The sequence below is a fragment of the Arachis stenosperma genome, chromosome 4, assembly GCF_014773155.1.
Source record: "Arachis stenosperma cultivar V10309 chromosome 4, arast.V10309.gnm1.PFL2, whole genome shotgun sequence".
Classification (NCBI taxonomy): Eukaryota; Viridiplantae; Streptophyta; class Magnoliopsida; order Fabales; family Fabaceae; genus Arachis; species Arachis stenosperma.
Window position 1 is genome coordinate 126985084 of NC_080380.1, and position 837 is coordinate 126985920.

The window sequence follows — 837 nt, forward strand, 5'->3', positions numbered from 1 at the left end:
AGGGGCAAAGCCGAAACATGCCCTAAAAATTAAGGAGCAAGAGGTAGGTATATTTATATATATTGAAAATTTTAGATATGCATTTTCTTTAAAACAAAATAAAAATTCTTCTAAGTCTATCAAAATTTGCGAAATTATTTCGAAATATATGAATATTATATTAATTATTATTCTTTGATATTTTATTATTTTAGGATTGTTAAAAAATAAATAAATAAAATTATATATTTACACTTATATTTTTGTGTTTTATATTTTTATACTTTATTACATATTTCGTTATCAATAAAAATGAGATAGGTATACAAATATCTCATTTACAAACAGAATTTCAAAAAAAATAATGTTTACACATATCTTATTTGCAATGGCAAGATTGAAACAACTAAAAAAAAATAATATTTACATACATTTTTCATCTATAGAAATTTTTTATATAATTTCTTATGATTTAGATTGTATCAGTTTAGTTTTATTTTCTATCTAATACAATTTCATCTAAATAATTACAAAATTTACATTGTATCGATTTGAATTTATTTTAAATTTATCTCATTCAAACTACTGTAATTTAATTTGATTAACTTATTTGATTTTTAAAAAAGTAAAAATTTAAAAATTTTAAAACTTAAAATGTGGATGCAAAATTTGGATTAGATATAATTTAAATTACACAATTTTTAAAATTTAAAATAAAACTAGGTATTTTTATTCGTAATAATATTACGCAAATATAAAGCTTTTAAAATTATGTAGGTTTTATTCTAATATTATAGATTATGGTACAAAAAATTTATAAAATTAAATTATTTTTACAAAAAAATTATAAAAGACAAA